The sequence below is a fragment of the Coregonus lavaretus genome (genome assembly GCF_964263955.1).
Source record: "Coregonus lavaretus genome assembly, contig: HAP1_SCAFFOLD_57, whole genome shotgun sequence".
In the NCBI taxonomy this organism is placed as follows: Eukaryota; Metazoa; Chordata; class Actinopteri; order Salmoniformes; family Salmonidae; genus Coregonus; species Coregonus lavaretus.
Genome location: NW_028160194.1, coordinates 1,707,753 through 1,725,483, shown reverse-complemented (window position 1 = coordinate 1,725,483; position 17,731 = coordinate 1,707,753). Strand labels below are relative to the sequence as shown.

Genomic DNA, 17,731 nt, shown 5'->3' with positions numbered 1-17,731 from the left:
AGATTACTCGTCGAGGGTGAAATCACACCACAGCAGGTGGATTCATTCCATGAAGCTCTGTTGTGTTTCCTGACAAGTGCTGTGGACTATGCACTTAAGAAGCTGCCACTGGAAGAGCCACTGATCAAGCACGCACAATTTGTAGATGTACGGCAGAGGGCTGAAAGTGACATCGAAGATGTCCTGTACTTTGTTGAAAGGTTATTTTTTTTCTCTAATTATTGTCTATCATCTTAGCTAAAATACCCTGTGTTTTATGATGAGGTGTGTTCACTCCTAAACTGCACATGAGATATTCTTATGTGGCTTCTCCTCAAAGATGTGTATGAACTGCTGCTGGTTGATGACTATATACCTAAAACGTAACAACTTGTAACTCTACTTTCATAAATAGGTTTCCCCATCTCCTCCCATACCATTGGCCAGAGGAGCATGACCTTCCGGTGTGAGGAGTTTCTAAATGATCAGACCATGCCAATGATATCCCTGCAGGACTAAACTGAAATGGAAAGCTTCTGGGCTGAAATTGCAACACGGAAGCATAAGGTAATTTTTTTTCCCTTTTTTGTCTTTCCTTTTGGCAGGTGTGGCTTGGCTACATCTGTTGCTTAAAATTGTTGCATGCATATATGTGTCATGCATGTTTCAAATTATGCATGTTTTTATCTGAACTTTGTTAATGGATCAACCTACAGTATACTCACAGTATTAATCAATCAAAAATCAAGGTATGTTTTTCCATTGTGTTTTGGTGCATTTTCCATAGGTGACAGGAGCCAAAGAATTCGAGAGGCTTGCTGCCGTCGCCAAGCTTGTCCTGGTGTTGCCCCATGCAAACGCAGATGCTGAGAGGGTGTTTTCAGTTGTGGGACTGAACAAAACCAAGAGAAGAAACAGCCTAGCATTGGATGGCACCCTGTCCTCAATAATGACCATAAAGATGGCCAATCTGGAGCCCTGCTTCAAATGGGAGCCCCCCTCCGATATCATCAAGGCCTCCAAGAAGGCCACAGGCCAGTATAACCATGCTGACAGATCATAGACAAGAGGCCCATTTGAGATGAGCCAGGTCTGCGCAGAATCGATCACCGGCAATCACCGCCCAATACATGCTGGTTAGATTTGTGTCCGACTTGATCCCGACTTTCTCTGACGTCATGCACACGCGGGCAACGATAACCTCATGAGATCAAGGCGGCCACAGTTCTGAGATGCAGGCAGTGTAATTGCTTTTCACCGACTGCAGGACCCAGGCGGACCCAGGACAAAAACTCACTATGTTAACATATGCTATTCCACATAAACATCTAAATGTTTTTCTACAACAATATTAATAGTTAGCTATACCAGTGCAATGACCTTTGGCACACTTTCACAACTCGTAGTGCTACATTCTCACTGCCAAGGACATGATCAGCGACTAATATATTCTTAGCAACACGGTTACACAGTATAACACTGTTTTATATAAATTGCACACACTTCACCTGAGCTTTTAGTGCCTCTGCAATGAGCTGAGCCCCAGTCACATCTTCCATTATTATTGTCGAGAAATCTGTTCAAAGTGCAAACGCGGTTAGCAATGCTTTCTTGGACTTGTTGTTCAGTAGCTTATAAATCGTGTTTAGATCTCTTGCAAATCATTAGTTTTTGTCTGCTTTCCAGCATGCATTACATGAGTAGCTTTTTCTTCTTCAGTGGGGTTTATAGGCAGTTGGCATCCAACGTTATGGTGCATTACTGCCCCCTATTGTACAGAAGTGTGGACATGAGCCGTGCAATAGCAGTCATGAATATTTAATAAACTAGTAGCATTTTCCTTTTTTAATTGCAAGAAATACATAATAAGCCCTCATTATGTGTTTATAACTGCACTTTACTTAACACTTAACTCAATTAAGTCATTATGAGTGTATGACAGTATGAAAAAAATCAAAAATGTATGCACTCACTAACTGTAAGTCGCTCTGGATAAGAGCTTCTACTAAATGACTAAAATGTAAATGACTTGAGTGTATGCATTATAGATATAGGCTTCATAGAAAGTGTTACAAATGTTCTCCTGTCATCTTATAGGAGATCCATTCATGGATTTAGTTATGGCTTGAGAATGTGACTGGTCTACGGAGTTCTCCTTTATGTCTGTCTTTATATGTGACAACAACTTTTCTGTATTATGTGTATTTCCACAATCAATAATCATAAACGGTACTTCACTATGAATACTTTTGACTATGTGGTTTGAAGTACTTTACCGTTCTCTTGCACATATATGAAGACTACTATAGACAGAAATCAATGCAGTAATGTTTTATTAAATAAAGGCTCTGATTAAAATATCATATTAATAAAATCAGGCATTTGGCTAATTCTTCTTCCCAGAAGCTCCTCTGAATGGTTTGGAGATGGCTCTGGAGAGAGCGTGTAACACCCCGACTATGAGTGGGCGTTTACGGGACTGGGACTCCTGGGGAGCAGGGGCCGGTGTGGTTGTCAGGTCCTCCTTGGGAGGGGGAGTGGATGGAACCTCTGGAACCTCACACTCAGCATCTGTCATAAGAACATTTCATAATCAGAAAATGAATGTGTGTGTTTGTGTCTGTCCGTCTGCCTGCCTGCCTGTCCGTCTGCCTGCCTGTCCGTCTGCCTGCCTGCCTGCCTGCCTGTCTGTCTGTCTGTCTGTCTGTCTGTCTGTCTGTCTGTCTGTCTGTCTGTCTGTCTGTCTGTCTGTCTGTCTGTCTGTCTGTCTGTCTGTCTGTCTGCCTGCCCGTCCGTCTGCCTGTCCGTCTGTCTGCCTGTCTGCCTGTCCGTCTGCCTGTCTGTCCGTCTGCCTGTCTGTCCGTCTGCCTGCCTGTCCGTCTGCCTGTCTGTCTGTCTGTCTGTCTGCATGTCTGTCTGTCTGTCTGTCTGCCTGCCTGCCTGCCTGCCTGCCTGCCTGCCTGCCTGCCTGCCTGCCTGCCTGCCTGCCTGCCTGCCTGCCTGTCCGTATGCCTGTCTGTCCGTCGGTCTGCCTGTATCTGTTGTCACTGTTTTAACAAGCTTGTCATAGGGTGATACATCAATATGACATTATCGATGCTTATCACTTACCCTGTGAAATATGAGTCTCTCTGAGACGTTTGGTAGGCAGCGCATCCTGTTTAGGGTGTCTCTTCGGTTCCCCTTTTGTCTTGAACAGCTGTTGACAAAACACATCAGGACAACTGAGCCTGTGTAAAATACAGAGGGTGCATCCCAAAAGGCACCCTATTCGCTACGTAAGGCACTACTTTTGACAAGGGCCCAGAGAGCTCTGGTAAAAAGTAGTGCACTATATAGGGAATAGGGTGCCATTTGGGACATAGCCATTGACTCTCTCCCATGTGTATTAGGATTGCATTACAGCGTCCTCACTCAACCTCCTAAAGACAATGACAACAGTATTGTTCTAATGCTGAGAGACAATAGGGGTGTAGTGAATCTGTAGGGTAAATTTCAGCCCTGCCTTACAGGTGTAATCTCAAAACACAGAGCACCCTACCTTAATCATGATCTTTGGAAACTTATGCATTTTCGGTAGGAAACGCCACTTCCTGTTCTTCTTAGTCTCTTCCCCTCTGGCAGAGGGAAGGCGGGCCATGCCGTCAGCCTTTACATCAGCCGGGCTAAGGCTCCTGGCAGGGAATTCCTCAGTAGCATTAAGGTCAGCTACAACACCATGAGTGATGTCACTTGTGGCATTGCTGGTGTCTGAGTGAGAAGAGCACGCTAGTGTGACCGACCTGTGTACAATAACTGGGAGAAGAGGACGCAGCCATTGAAGTCAGTCACTGCATCCCAAATGGCATTCTCTTCACTTTATAGTGCACCCTATGGGTCCTGGTCAAAAGTAGTGCACTAAATATGGAAGAAGGTGCCATTTTGGACACACCCAGTGAATTTTACATCATAAAACACAATGTATTGAGCATGTTACAATTAAGTCCTATGCAGATGAAAAGAGGTACTTTCACTTACCATCCTCCATTGTAGACTTGGACACATAAGTCAGGCTGTCCATCACCACGTCTGTCATCAACTTGATGACCTGATCCAAAACCATTTCAGCCGATGGTGGCATAGGCCTTCCCATACACTGCCCCAGGAGTCTCCTAACAGAAGTCTGGGCAAAGTTGTAAATGAGCTCTGAGGCATCGTCCTTTGACAGCTTCCTCAGGGCTGGTTTAGGCAGCACTGGTTGAGAGAGGCTTCTGTGGCCAACCATGGATTGAAGCTAGCGGTTTATGGTTATCTCCTGAATGAGACCATGGACCTTTGTGATCAGGTTGCCAGATGCACCTTGAAGGGCTTCAACTGACAGGAGCCTATCCAGATGTTCTTCTGCTGAAGTCATCTCTGGGTCGTCCGTATTCAATGTGTCCATTATAGTTTTCACTATGATATTGGTGTCAGATATGTTTATTTCTTGTTGGCTCACAAGCGTTGACCGTGAACCTGTCTCGTCCATTGCGATAGAGGTATGGGATTCTGTCCTTGTGATCTCATCGGCAGCGCTCATGTCAGGCAACTGGTCAAGGCTCTCCAGTACAGAGTCTAACATGTTAGTGGCTATCAGACACTCCTCACTTGCAATCTGCCCAACAGATGAACTCTCAGAGTTGGCCACTCTACACTTGATCACATTTAGGATCAAGCTGAGCGTCTTCTTTGCAGTTTTGCTAAAGCCTTCTTGGCTGACTGCCACTGTTACGTCTTTTAGAGCCACAAGAGGTTTGCAACTTTCACTCAATCCACTGCCGTGGAGAGGAGAGGCTCTCTTCAAACTGTTGTTGCTCACAACTGACATACTCCTGTTGGGCAGAGTGACATCCTCACTGCATGTGTCAATTACATGGTGGTCTGTTGAAGAGCCACTCGAAGACAGAAGGGTTTTAGACCTTTTAGCCAAACAGACTTTTGACAAAGGCTTCTCACTTCTCACAGACGGAGGGCGGCTCCTGTCCTCAACAAGAGCAGTGTCAGCGGACTTAGAACGTCTGAGTGTCTCCACAGGGGTGGAGTCCAGCACATATTTGGCTGTGGTGACTGACACTGGTGGAAAAGAGAAAAAGATGTTCAGTCTATCCTTTACTCTGTGGTACATGGTTTGAGCAGCATCCAATAAGTTGTCAAAGACAACTCTGGGTTTGAGCTGGAACTCCAGCTTTTTCTCTCCTAGTGGGAAGGAGTCTGCGTCGTCCACAGTGTACTGGGATACACTTTCAAGGTCTTGCATGATAATATTTACTATATCTTCGGCTGTAGAAACCGCATGGTGTGAGAAGGTGGTGCTAGGCATGCTCTGTAGCAAAGAATGGCTGGCTTTGCTAGCAGCTCTGAGAATGGTCTCACTCACAATGTGTTTGGCCTTAGCTCGGAACTCAGCACTGTGAAAGCTCTGGATGGAAATGTTAGAGGTTCTGCTGGCTGCACTAAGAGATCGTGTGAGTGTGGCAATCTCGGCTGACGTCACATCACTCGAAATGGTGAGGTCCTCCAATTTCAAAATTATCGAGTCCAACTTCTGGTTGAAGTCGAAGGATGATTTTGACGTGCTCTCCCCAACGGAAGCGGAGCAGTCTTCCTTTGAAGTGTCCATCCTCAGCACCGAGATCACCTGTTTGATTACCCCTTTAGTGCAGGTGTCGAGGGTGAGCTGGTAGGCTGAGGCTGAGGACATAGAAGGGGTCTTACTGTCTGTCTTCTGTACAGGAGACACTGCCAAAGTGGCCTCAGTTACAGGAGATTCCTGCACAGTGGCCTCAGTTACAAGTAGTCCAGTTGCAGAAAGCTCGATTTGCACAGGAGTATTTTTTCCCTCAGTGCGATGGTGGGAGGTGAACAGCTTCCTTAGTTTGTCCAGGGTTTTGGTATAAATCTTCTGGGAACCTGAACTCACTTCCACCCAGAACATTTTGTGACCTGATTTCGTACGCATGGAGGCCTTATTGACCTCAGATACCTCATGCAGGTCGGAAATAATTCCACCTAAGAGATCAGAGGATGCCTCCTCAATATTCTCTGAGGAAACATGGACAGATAGGATTTCCGACAGTTTCCCACAAGTGTCGGTTTTATCCAGCGCAGCAGTATATGTCACAGCTGCATCCTGAATGACCTGAATGATGCATTGCTCAGCTTTGACAATATACTCCTCCACTGGTTGACCATGGAGGATGTCAACTTTATCAGCAGGGAGCTCCTTCTGAATACTCACATTCTCCTCTGCATGGGTTGTTGAAGATAATGCTCTCAGTGCTCTCAGTGACCATCTTAGAGGAGGCGAGAGATGAGTCGAGAAGCAGAGATCTGTATATTGTCGAGGTGGACATCTCTGGGTGCTTTATCACAGCAGCCTCCTCCAAAATGGCCGACGGGCCCTGGAGGATGTCAGAGATATCCATGTCCTCAATGGTCTCTACCAGAGACGATAGTAGGTCTCTTGCTGCCTTGTTGGTAGGTCTCTGGTTCTCGAGCTCTGTTTTGATTGCTTGACAGGCAGTTGCCAGAGCAACAACAGAGCGAGAACACAACTGCTTCAAGGTGGAGTCAGAAAAAGATGATGACAGATCTGTCATGGACATGGTGGAGAGTTGACTCTCAGAGACAAATGGGCTGAGTTTGACAGACACCTGTCTGACCAAGTCCTCAGCAAGAGCTCTCATATCTATTGCTCCACTAGCTGAGTTGTGGGAGCAGGCACTCTGTGGACTTGACGGGTTCCTGTTATCCAAAAATCCTGTTATCCAAAAAACCTCAAGTACAAGATCCACAACATCGGATGACACTTCTGTCACTCTGTTGTCGGACAGAAATGTACTTGGATGAATGGTGCCTGCATTCACAGTCCAGTCGCAAATGGAGTTGTTGGACTGACTCTGGACTAGTGGAACTAGACAGGTTTCACTTGGACCTTGGCCAAAGAGCTCTGCCATTTTGAGCAGAACTGATCTTAAGACCTTTGACTTGGAAATGTTCAGCAGTGGGTTGTTGTTGGACAGTCTGGTGGATGGTCTGCTAGCCGATCTGTGAACCACTAGGCTTTGTATTTCTGCCGAAATGGCAGTTAGAAAATAGGTCAAGGGGCTGGACGCTCTCCCCTCATTTCCTCCGTTGGCTTTAGCCTTGATGATGCTATCTATGATGATGACTATGACCTGTCCAGCCAGAGGACCCAAGATGGCCTCAAGCTCCCTCTCTAACTCAAGGGGAGACTTGTGGCATGGGAATACATCTTAGAAGTCGCCCTGCTTAGCATCTCTTGGGCAAACTGTTGACTTGCTGAGATACTTCCAGTCAGCAGAACTAGAGTTCCCTGACTGACACTTCGCATTAGCTCAGCCAATCTGGAGTTGAGAAGGTTTATAACCAACTCGACAATACCCATCATAAACTTGCCATCCGTTGACATTTTGCTAGGTCTGTATTTCTCCTGTCTACTCCGTTTGGGCGGCGGTACGATGTCACCCTGCGACTGGCCGCTCTGGACCATGTCGAAGACAGAGTCCTCAGAGATGCCAAACACAGATCTCAGTGGTGCTGAGTGTGGTCTGTGTCTCATCTCTCTATCGCCACCCTCAGGTGAGGAGACATATCGCTCTTCGTTCTCACTTAGCAAAGAGGTCATGGACCTGCAGAATGCACAACAGAAATGAATAGTATATGGTAACAAAATAAAAAATATGATCCAAGAATTTGGGACACAAACACAACCTTGTTATTGTTAATCAAAGGAAGCATTGTGAACCATCTCAAACCACACTCAGACCAAACATTAACATTCAGAGTAAACATTTTAGAGTGGTTGTGTAGTATCTAAGTAGTATTTCTCACTAAGTGGATCTGGAATGGATATTTGTACCTATAACAGGAAATACCTGCAAAAAGAGGAGGGGATAGAGCTAGGTATCTGTGAGAGGAGGAGATAGGGCTAGATACCTGTGAGAGGTGGGGATAGGGCTAGGTACCTGTGAGAGGAGGGGATAGGGATAGGTACCTGTGAGAGGAGGGGATAGGGCTAGGTACCTGTGAGAGGCGTGGATAGGGGTAGGTACCTGTGAGAGGAGGGGATAGGGCTAGGTACCTGTGAAAGGAGGGGATAGGGCTAGGTACTTTTGAGAGGCGTGGATAGGGGTAGGTACCTGTGAGAGGAGGGGATAGGGCTAGGTACCTTTGAGAGGCGTGGATAGGGGTAGGTACCTGTGAGAGGAGGGGATAGGGGTAGGTACCTGTGAGAGGAGAGGATAGGGCTAGGTACCTTTGAGAGGAGGGGATAGGGCTAGGTACCTGTGAGAGGAGAGGATAGGGCTAGGTACCTTTGAGAGGAGGGGATAGGGCTAGGTACCTGTGAGAGGCATGGATAGGGCTAGGTACCTGTTAGAGGCATGGATAGGGCTAGGTACCTGTGAGAGGAGGTGATAGGGCTAGGTACCTGTTAGAGGCATGGATAGGGCTAGGTACCTGTGAGAGGCGGGGATAGGGCTAGGTACCTGTGAGGGGCGTGGATAGGGCTAGGTACCTGTGAGAGGAGGGGATAGGGCTAGGTATCTGTGAGAGGAGAGGATAGGGCTAGGTACCTTTGAGAGGAGGGGATAGGGCTAGGTACCTGTGAGAGGAGAGGATAGGGCTAGGTACCTGTGAGAGGAGGGGATAGGGGTAGGTACCTGTTAGAGGCATGGATAGGGCTAGATACCTGTGAAAGGAGGGGATAGGGCTAGGTACCTGTGAAAGGAGGGGATAGGGCTAGGTACCTGTGAGAGGAGGGGATAGGGCTAGGTACCTGTGAGAGGAGGGGAAAGGCGTGGGAATGCGTGTGCTGTAGGCAGTTCTGGCGCTGGTGCACCTGCTGGCTCCTCCACTACAGCTGAATCTGACGCTGCGGCCAAGAGAGGTCATCTCTCCTGCCTCATCACTTCCTGATCCAGAAGAGCTTGGCGAATCAGAGAGCTCTATCTGCATGGTGAGGTCAAGGGCGGGAACAACCACAGTGGATGTAGACTCCATCACCCATGCTACAATATCCATGCACTTGGCACTAAACTCATGTCTGCTCATCTGCAATGTTAAAAGACCATACAGAGTTAGTTTGTTAAAGGGGCTGCACTGATATAAAACTTAGAACCATTTACTCAAGCTAGTCAATTAAAGCAGTGGTTCAGGATTAAAGGTCCTGCAGGATTTCCACAAATGAATGTTTGGTCCATTTTACCAACATTAACTACTTTAGAGGTGACTATAACTCACCCCGGCACGCATATTCTCACTCAGCAGATTCCAATGGCTGAAAAGTAAATAAATGCAAGTACACAATGAACCACATGACATTACCTCTATTATCTTAGACTACGTTATGGATGGGCATTACCTCTATTATTTTAGATTACGTTATGGATGGACATTACCTCTATTATTTTAGATTAACCTCTACTATTTATTATTATTATATATTATTATTATTTTAGATTACGTTATGGATGGACATTACCTCTATTATTTTAGATTACGTTATGGATGGACATTACCTCTATTATCTTAGATTACGTTATGGATGGACATTACCTCTATTATCTTAGACTACGTTATGGATGGACCTCTATGGAACTAGGCCACACCCAGACATCCCTGATTGGTTATTTGGTCCGTTGAGTCCTTTGTATTGGCCCGAGACTATGGGAGACTCTCAATCTCCTCGCCTCCTTCTCAAAACCCAATGGATGAGAAGTTCAGAAGGGCGGGACCTCTGGCTTTCTCATCCAATGGGTTTTGAGAAGAGAGGACACGAGGAGTATGCAATTGAGATAGGGAACATATCTAGGGGATGCATGGGGAAGCCAAAGAGCAACTTACTCGTCCTTCATGTCCTGCACAAAGGTGTGTAGGTCTGGGTAGCTTCTCTTTCCCCTGCTGAGGGTGAGGCTGGTCTGGGAAGTTTCATCCTTGTGGGTCACGGTAGTGAATGTCACCACTGCATCCTGATTGGGACAACAGAAAGCAGAGTTAGGCTGGAATTCAATTTTGCGTAATTAAAACACAAAATATCTCAATGAAATGTCATGCATGTAATAGAAAAATACATCATACCTCCTGCGACTGAGATGGGATGGCAACAGCCTCGTCCAACTCACTCATTCCTTCAACCTCCTGCGACTGAGATGGGATGGCCACAGCCTCGTCCAACTCACTCTCTCCTTCAACCTCCTGTGACTGAGATGGGATGGCAACAGCCTCGTCCAACTCACTCTCTCCTTCAACCTCCTGTGACTGAGATGGGATGGCAACAGCCTCGTCCAACTCACTATCTCCTTCAACCTCCTGCGACTGAGATGGGATGGCAACAGCCTCGTCCAACTCACTCTCTCCTTCAACCTCCTGCGACTGAGATGGGATGGCAACAGCCTCGTCCAACTCACTATCTCCTTCATCCTCCTGCGACTCAGATGGGATGGCAACAGCCTCGTCCAACTCACTCCCTCCTTCAATCTCCTGCGACTGAGATGGGATGGCAACAGCTTCATCCAACTCACTCTCTCCTTCAACCTCCTGTGACTGAGTTGGGGTATCTGTCTCTAGAACAGCCTCGTCCAACTTGGTTAATCTCTCAGCCTCTCTGTGATCTTTATGGGATCTAGATAGAGAAAAGGGAATCTCTCTTAGGTCACTGCTATAATGTGAGTGTGAGGATGTGTTCCAATTATAGAATTAGTATCATAGAATTAGAATCATTCTAGAATTAGAATAGAATCACTCAAATTCTATGGCTCCAATACTCTTGAGATGACTCGGCCTATCCAGAGCCAAATATTTAGAGAATTCTGCCAACTTTTAAAAGGACTCAATGTTAGCGCCTTAGAGCCTTTCATTTATCCTTTCATTATAAGTAAATTCTAATTATAGATGTTCAGTTACATAGCATTGTTTAAAATGTCAACATTGCCCCTGGGGAGCCAGCTGTCATATGGATATCTACTGTGTCATGTAATGTATACATAAACTCAGCAAAAAAAGAAAATGTCCCTTTTTCAGGATCTTTCAAAGATAATTTGTAAAAATTCAAATAACTTCACAGATCTTCATTGTAAAGGGTGTAAACACTGTTTCCCATGCTAGTCCCCTGTAGCTCAGTTGGTAGAGCATGGCGCTTGCAACGCCAGGGTTGTGGATTTGTTTCCCACGGGGGGCCAGTATGAAAATGTATGCACTCACTAACTGTAAGTCGCTCTGGATAAGAGTGTCTGCTAAATGACTAAAATGTAAAATGTTGTTCAATGCATTGAACCATAAACAATTAATGAACATGCACCTGTGGAACGGTCATTAAGACACTAACAGCTTACAGACGGTAGTTATGAAAACTTAGGACCCTAAAGAGGCCTTTCTACTGACTCTGAAAAACATCAAAAGAAATTTGCCCAGGGTCCCTGCTCATCTGCGTGAACGTGCCTTAGGCATGCTGCAAGGAGGCATGAGGACTGCAGATGTGGCCAGGGCAATAAATTGCAATGTCCGTACTGTGAGACGCCTAAGACAGCACTATAGGGAGACAGGACGGACAGCTGATCGTCCTCGCAGTGGCAGACCACGTGTAACAACACCTGCACAGGATCGGAACATCCGAACATCACACCTGCGGGACAGGTACAGGATGGCAACAACAACTGCCCGAGTTACACCAGGAACGCACAATCCCTCCATCAGTGCTCAGACTGTCCGTAATAGGCTGAGAGAGGCTGGACTGAGGGCTTGTAGGCCTGTTGTAAGGCAAGTCCTCACCAGACATCACCGGCAACAACGTCGCCTATGGGCACAAACACACCGTCGCTGGACCAGACAGGACTGGCTAAAAAAGTGCTCTTCACTGACGAGTCGCGGTTTTGTCTCACCAGGGGTGATGGTCGGATTGGTGTTTATCGTCGAAGGAATGAGCGATACACCGAGGCCTGTACTCTGGAGCGGGATCGATTTGGAGGTGGATGGTCCGATTTGGAGGTGGATACATCATACCTCCTGTGACTGAGATGGGATGGCAACAGCCTCGTCCAACTCACTCTCTCCTTCAACCTCCTGTGACTGAGATGGGATGGCAACAGCCTCGTACAAATCACTCCCTCCTTCAACTTCCTGCGACTGAGATGGGATTACAACAGCCTTGTCCAACTTACTCTCTCCTTCAACCTCCTGTGACTGAGATGGGATGGCAACAGCTTCGTCCAACTCACTCTCTCCTTCAACCTCCTGTGACTGAGATGGGATGGCAACAGCTTCGTCCAACTCACTCTCTCCTTCAACCTCCTGTGACTGAGTTGGGGTATCTGTCTCTAGAACAGCCTCGTCCAACTTGGTTAGTCTCAGCCTCTCTGTGATCTTTATGGGATCTAGATAGAGAAAAGGGAATATCTCTTAGGTCACTGCTATAATGTGAGTGTGAGGATGTGTTACAATTATAGAATTAGTATCATAGAATTAGAATCATTCTAGAATTAGAATAGAATCACTCAAATTCTATGGCTCCAATACTCTTGAGATGACTCGGCCTACCCAGAGCCAAATATTTAGAGAATTCTGCCAACTTTTAAAAGGACTCAATGTTAGCGCCTTAGAGCCTTCATTTATCCTTTCATTATAAGTAAATTCTAATTATAGATGTTCAGTTACATAGCATTGTTTAAAATATCAACATTGCCCATGTCACAGCATCATCGGACTGAGCTTGTTGTCATTGCAGGAAATCTCAACGCTGTGCGTTACAGGGAAGACATCCTCCTCCCTCATGTGGTACCCTTCCTGCAGGCTCATCCTGACATGACCCTCCAGCATGACAATGCCACCAGCCATACTGCTCGTTCTGTGCGTGATTTCCTGCAAGACAGGAATGTCAGTGTTCTGCCATGAAGAGCCTGGATCTGTTGGATCGGAGGGTGAGGGCTAGGATTTAGCCATTCCCCCCAGAAATGTCTGGGAACTTGCAGGTGCCTTGGTGGAAGAGTGGGGTAACATCTCACAGCAAGAACTGGCAAATCTGGTGCAGTCCATGAGGAGGAGATGCACTGCAGTACTTAATGCAGCTGGTGGCCACACCAGATACTGTTACTTTTGATTTTGACCCCCCCCCCCCCCTTTGTTCTGTTGGTCACACGTCTGTGGAACTTGTTCAGTTTATGTCTCAGTTGTTGAATCTTGTTATGTTCATACAAATATTTACACGTTAAGTTTGCTGAAAATAAACGCAGTTGACAGTGAGAGGACGTTTCTTTTTTTGCTGAGTTTATATCTCAATGTCCCAACTCTCTAAATACATGGATCTGGGCCTACCTCTCCATAGGCGGTGACCTTTGACCTACTACTGAATCTGTAGGCCTATGTGATCCTGTAACCAGTCACAGATGTGTCATTAGTGTAAATCACTTACCTGACTTCCTTCATAACATCAGCTTCATTGATGGGGTCATCCAGGTCTATGAGGGTGAGGTCATTCCCACTGACCTCTGACCTCTGAAAGACAGCACAAAGTCATGTTTAGATGTCACCTACTGTTTCGCCTTTTGCCGTGTTCAAAACAACTGGGAAATCTCTGACTTCCGACTTCAGTGCGTTCAAGACAACTGGGAAATAGGGAAAAAAAACAAGCTCCGACTGGGAAAAATCGTTTTGAACAGTCATCCAACTCGGAATTCCAAGTCGGAAGCAGCGCGGCTTGGCGGGTCATGTTTTGGAGGACGCCTGACTCGACCTTCACCTCTCCCGAGCCTGCTGGGGAGAGGTGAAGCGACGAGACAAGATCGTAACAAGATCGTAACTACCAATTGGATATCACGAAAAATTGGGGAGAAAAAGGGGGTAAAATTACCACCACAAAATGTAAAAAGGAATTCCAAGTCGGAAACTCTGGGATCTTTCTAGAGCTCCGACTTTCCGACCTGAAGATCACGGACATGATTTGACCTAGTTATTTTTTTCGAGTTCCCAGTTGCCTTGAGAGCACCATTAACCCAACTCTCATTGTCACATCATAATGCATCATATTCAGAGAAATATAATCACCAGAACATCATATCAGGTGTACAGTTCAGTTTACCAGTCAAATTGCCAAGGTCAGAGGCTCTATCCTTTCTAGTGATTCTATTTCTATGGTCACATAATAATGCATCATATCTATGCTTGTGTCCGAAATAGCACCCTAGTTCCAATATAGTGCACTTCTTTTGGCTGGAGCCCTATAGAGTCCCACAGTATGAGTCATAATACCCATAAAACCTAGTGGTCAAACAGGGAAATGGTCATTTTTCCACCATTCATTTTTCCCATTGGGGATTTTAGAAACACTTAAAATAAGGTATGTGTTTCGTGTAGGCTTACCCTGGTGTGACATTTTGATAACCGTGTAAATCTCTCTAGGACAAGGTGACTTATCAATATATTCGCCTGTATTTACCTCCCAAAAATGTAATGCTTATTAGCTGCTAATGTTGCTATCATAAAGAACTACACATTTTACGTTTAAGTCATTTAGCAGACGCTCTTATCCAGAGCGACTTACAGCTAGTGAATACATATATATTTTTTATACTGGCACCCCGTGGGACTCGAACCCACAACCCTGGCGTTGCAAACGCCATGCTCTAGCAACTGAGCTACATCCCTGCCGGCCATTCCCTCCCCTACCCTGGACGACGCTGGGCCAATTGTGCGCCGCCCATGAGTCTCCCGGTCACGGCAGGCTGCGACAGAGCCTGGATTCGAACCAGGATCTCTAGTGGCACAGTTAGCACTGCGATGCGGCGCCTTAGACCACTGCGCCACTCAGGAGACTTATGCCAAATGCCATGATGATCATGCTGATCGAGGCAAAGGTAAGAATCTCTGGATTAACTATCTGATGTTAGCTAAATGTAGTAATGAATAAATTGGCTGCATTTCTTTAAATGGACAATTCTGTGAACTGTCTAGTGCAAGTTTTAAATTGACACAATACCCGTTAGCAAAGGTGTCAGCTAGAGATGACATGCAGGAGCTTGCAGGGATTTGTAGTTTTGCATGATGTCTACTTTGATGCTAATTAGCATTTTCGAATCTGAGAGTAAATAGAGCCAAATATCCTGATAAAAGTCAACTTGTCCGAGAGAGATTTACAGGGTAAGCCTACACGAAATACAGCCCTTATTTTATGTGTTTCTAAAATCGCCTATGGGAAAAATGAATGGTGGAAAAACGATTGGAACCATTTCCCTGTTTGACCGCTAGGTTTTATGGGTATTATCACACCTCCACTGTAACACTCTATAGAGGGGTTGGTTGTTTAGCAACAAAACTGGCATGCAACTATGGGGCAAAATAGACAGGGTTTGACTTAGACAACATGTAAACTATATTTAGTCTCTAAATGTTTAATGCAAACATAAATACATTTGAACAATGAACTCGTATCAAATACATTGTTACAGTTGTTGTTGGTTAGCTAGGTAGCGAATTTTAGCCATTGCATAGACATGATATCAGTCAAAACACCTCAAAACAAGACTTGGTATCAATAACACCATACAACGAGCTGAAACATGCCACAGAGCTACGATTCCCCACATGGCAGCTTGTTGTTAGCTGAGGTTCAGAATCATAACAAGATACACGACTTCCGGCCATCGATGCGCGAGCATCATTTTCGTCAGCCAACCCTTCTATGGCTCCTAGTCAAAAGTAGTGCACTAGCTCCTGGTCAAAAGTAGTGCACTAGCCTACATAGGGAATAGGGTGCCATTTAGGACGTATTTATGAAGGCGCTGTCATAACCTTTGACCCCCATTTGACCCACAGCAGATTCTACTTACTGTACCTTTAGCCAACTCTCATGACTCCCCGGCCATAGACTTTCTAGTTTGATATTACAGCATGAATAGCACACTATTTCATTTGTTAAACAATATTTAATCCACAGTAATTAATATAATTGAAGATTTAAAAATAAATAACATGTCTACCTTGAACTCTTTATTCTCCATCTCCTTGCAAAATCAGCACATTTCCTTGCCAAAATGAACGCGCATCCAGAGCGAAAACAAATGCAATCCTCCAGCACTAGGGAGAATTAGACTGAACTGCTCCAGCGGTTTCTGATCAGTTTCAACGTTTATCAGTGATGACGTAACAATGACCTGTACAGATTTGACGCACTTTAGATCTCGTGCTGATGCAACACTCTGTGTTGTTGAAAGCTCATGTATGGAAATCCTGCGAGTTGTAAACAAATGTAGGCTATTGTTGCCCTTAAAACTGTAATGTTGAGGACGCCATGAAAAATAAAATACATAACCCACACCGTTAGGCCAAGGTACATGCAATTGTCATCATTTTGCCAATAGACTTCTTGTTCCTTGTTGTATGTAGCCTTTCTTTTGGGATTAGCACCACTGTCACCTAGAAATTGATACTGCGGTTGTCACATAAAACAGATAACCCATAGTTCATTATTAAATAACATAACTCATTTCTTTATTTTATTACTCATAAAATATACAGCAATCTTCAGATACTGAAAGAATTCATGGGAGTTTCGAATTCAGTCACTATTTCATATGTACATGCTAGTTTCATCCTTTTAAATAAAAAAAAAGGACACGAAAAAAACTGTGAACCTCCTGTTCCTGATTTGACGAACATAGCATATGTATTGTACATATTTCCAGTTAAAATGATTTTTAAAAAGAGACAAAAACGGGGGTTTGAACAAGCAATCACATAAAAGGATTGAGTGGTTTCATTTTTTTGAAGAAGTTAAAGCAAGCAAAACCTGTCAAAATACTGTAATGACCTGACTAGATCATAAAAGAACAACTGTCCAGACAGAGGCTTGAGTTTACGAATGGACGGTTTATTAAACCAACTTTACACAGGCTACTGTTTGGCCGTAGCCCACGCCAAATAAATGAAAGATAATCCACAAGCCAATCGTGACCTTCTCTTGTGAAGCCCAGACGTAAAAAGAGAGAGAACAAAGGCTAAACCTGGTCTTAACTTCCAATGCTCCATCCCCCTGCCCAACCCACCTCCACGCCACTCGGCATCAGAACATTCCAGGCATTCCCGTGATTGGCAGATAGCAGGTTGATTGACATGTCGGACCACGCGAACACTGGGTACTGGTAGGTACAACACAACCATCTACTAGCCTAACACATAACACACAGCTGTCTGTGCGGGTCGCTACACAGCCCCCCCACCACAAAGTCCCTCGTCCCCGAGGGAACAAACAAAGTCTCTGAAGCGACCCGGAGGTCTCCTTTGCCTGCGTGGCTGTGATGGCCGCAGAGTGCCCCTCTGGGAACCAGGGGATGAAGGCAAGGACATGGGGGACAAGGAAGCGGGAACGGGTAATACAGTCCGTGGCTCTGGGGAACCACGCGGTGACACAGGGGGAGTGGGCTGTCTGGAGCCTTGTCTGCGGCACCTGGGGGTGGGTGCCTGGAGAATGTCATTGCCAGAGAGGGGAATTGTGGGGGTTCCTGGGGTTTGGGGAGAAGAGGCCCCTCTATATGGGGCTAACCTGTCCCGGTGCAGTGTCACCTTTCTCCCCCTGGGAGGAAGCTGCACCCGGTAAACAACCTCCTCTACCCTCTCCAGGACACTGCAGGGTCCCACCCAGTGACTGTCCAACTTGGGGCATCTGCATTTTTTCCTTAGCGGGCTGTAGACCCAGACCAGCTCCCCAGCCACAAAGTGCCTTCCC

General features: G+C 45.8%; 1 long non-coding RNA gene across 1 annotated transcript; it reads right to left on the bottom strand.

Annotated features, from left to right (window-relative positions):
- Positions 1 to 12,361: 12,361 nt before the first annotated feature.
- On the bottom strand, positions 12,362 to 16,063 carry LOC311122037. The gene is made up of 3 exons (XR_014612374.1): positions 15,987 to 16,063; positions 13,424 to 13,506; positions 12,362 to 12,389 (listed from the first exon to the last, which is right to left on the bottom strand). It is a non-coding gene; the product is annotated as an uncharacterized lncRNA (long non-coding RNA).
- Positions 16,064 to 17,731: the final 1,668 nt, after the last annotated feature.